The sequence below is a fragment of the Melanerpes formicivorus genome, unplaced genomic scaffold, assembly GCF_026170545.1.
Source record: "Melanerpes formicivorus ecotype bairdi unplaced genomic scaffold, bMelFor1.0.p_v2 SCAF_301, whole genome shotgun sequence".
In the NCBI taxonomy this organism is placed as follows: domain Eukaryota; kingdom Metazoa; phylum Chordata; class Aves; order Piciformes; family Picidae; genus Melanerpes; species Melanerpes formicivorus.
In genome coordinates, this window is record NW_027142653.1 from 51,450 (window position 1) to 54,145 (window position 2,696).

Consider the following 2,696-nt stretch of genomic DNA (forward strand, 5'->3'; position numbering starts at 1 on the left):
TGACATGGGGTAGTTGTTTCTTGCTGGTGTCAATAAAAACCTTTAGCTATAAAATAAACATCCTCTTTTTGCTTTTTTATGGGGTTTTTATATATATTGCAAACATTTTTTTAATTTTATTTTTTTATTTTGTTATATTATTTTTAAAAATTTTTATTTTAACTTTTAATTCTAATATTTTTAGTTTTTTTTCTGTATTTTAATTTTTTTAAATTTAATTTTTAAAACTAATTTTTTAATCCACTTTTAAATTCAAATGTTAAAAAAATTAATTATTTTTCTATTTTTTATATTTTTAAAATTTTTTATTTTAATTATTTTTTATTCTTTGCCTGTTTGTTTTATTTAATCTACTTTTTAATTTTACTTTTTTATTTCAATTTTTAATTTTTAAAAATTTTAATAAATCTTAATTTTTTATTTTTAAAATTTTTAATTTCATTTATTTTTATTTTACTTTGTTTTGATTTGTTAAAATTTAATCTATTTTTTAAAAATTATTTTTAATTATATTTTTATTATTTTATTTTAATTTTTAAATGTAATTTTAATTGTATTTTTCTTTTTATTTTTTCATTTTAGTTTTATTTTATTTTTATTTAAATTTTTATTTTAATTTTGTTCAATGTTATTTTTAATTTTTTAAATTTTTTTCTTACTTTTAAATTTAATTTTCAATATTATTATTTTTTAATATTTTAATTTAATTTTTAATAACTTTTTAATGCATTTTTTAAATTTATTTTTTCATTATATGTATTTTTTATCTATAATTTTTACTATTTTGTCATTTTAAAATTTTTATCTAATTTTTCCTTTATTTTTAATCTAATTTACTTTTAAAATTTAATTAATTTTTTAAAATTTTCATTTCTTATCTATTTATTTTATCTATTTAAAAAATGTTACTTGTTAATCTATATTTTGTTGTTTTAAATAATTTTTAATATATTTTTAAATATATTTTAAATTTTATTTTTTAATATATTTTTTCCTTTTTTTTCTTAATTTTAGTTTTATTTTTTAGTTTTGTTTTTGTTCACCTTGTCAAATGCCAGAACATCCAGCATTTTTACCTTCATCTCACGAGTCAAATCTGGATTAGTATTGAATGCCATATGTAAGGTATCGCTGATGGAGCGGCAGACAATGTGTGTGGGGGGGGGTGGGGGGTGGACGGTGCGGAGCCTTCCAAATCTCCCTTTTTGATCTCAGAACCAGCACCGCAGCAGCTGAATCAAGAGTAGACTTTTCTGCTTTTATAGATTGCAGTGTATGTGACAATGTGCCACAGGATGCTATAGCAAAAAGCTCCTTTTGAGCCTTTAGACACCTCATCCCGCAGCTGGACTCCAATTTTGTTCCAGGCTTCAGAAGTAAAAGCTTCTTTTACTGTGGGGATAAGACCTTGATCCAGGCCCAGGCTAATACCCCTTTTAAAATCCCAGAATTATAAGTAATACCTCTCATGGAGAGGATACTTTGGAGGACTTTTAGCACAGCCTCTTCTTCTTTACTGAGTTCTACACCCATTTCCTCCCTGTCCACTCACCAGATCCTGGTGAGATTCTCTTCCTTCTCTGAGCGCACACTGCTTATTTCTCCAGCACTGGGGCAGTGCTGATCCGACCGGCTTTCTATCCCCTTTCGCAGCGTACCTCTTATGCTGGGCTGAGCAGCATCGTAGTCCGAGGGTCCCATCCATGAGTTTGGGTGCCAGTTGTTGATGACAGAGTACGGAATCAATACGGACGACCAATATGATCTAAGTATTGTTCAGATTAATTAAGGAAACTCTACAGCTTATTATAGACTCACAGAGCATAGCTGGCATAAGTTCATTGGTTCTCTGCAACTGTCCACATGTCCTACTGTTATACACCATTGGTTAAACTACTAATATCACATGAGGTTGTTGATCGATGTATGCATGCTGTTATTCCCAGATAACTCTCTGTGTTTATAGCTACCAGTGCCCTGCTTTAGTTACATGCTGCAGGCACAGCACTGTTTTGCTAAACTGCTAGCTACGTTTGTTTATGGTAAGCATGGCCTACCACCATGTCAGGCTCTAAGCATATACTGCCAGATTGGTTACACTGCTTACTGCCACCATTTCCACAATTAACCACAACCAAACAGCTGTACCTGTGTGGGCGGTATCACTGTCACATTTGAGGTTGGAAGGGACCTCAAGAAACTATCAGGTCCAATCCCCCCTATCACTTAGGATAGTCCACACAGGAGTGTACCCAGGTGGGTTTTGAAAGTCTCAGGAGAAGGAAACTCCACAACCTCTCTGAGCAGCCTGTTCTAGTGCTCTGTCACCTTCACTGCAGAGAAGTTGCTCCTCATGGTGAGGTGAAATCTTCTGTGTTCAAGCTTGAACCTGTTGTTTCTTGCCTCATTACTTTGCACCACTGTAAAGAGATTGGCCCCCTCCACTTGACACCCACCCCTCAGGTATTTATTTATACACATTGTTGAGATTTTATATTAATAAATTGATTTAAATTATGTTTATATTCATAAAGAATTAATATATTTGTATTAATGTATTTGAATAAATATTAACAATTCATAACAGTGCTAAACAAGGTTAAATATATTCCTCATAGAGGACTTAGTAATACATATGCATTAGAGTGATAAAAACTTCTTTGAAGAGCTAAAATCCTTCCATTTCTTGCTCTTTG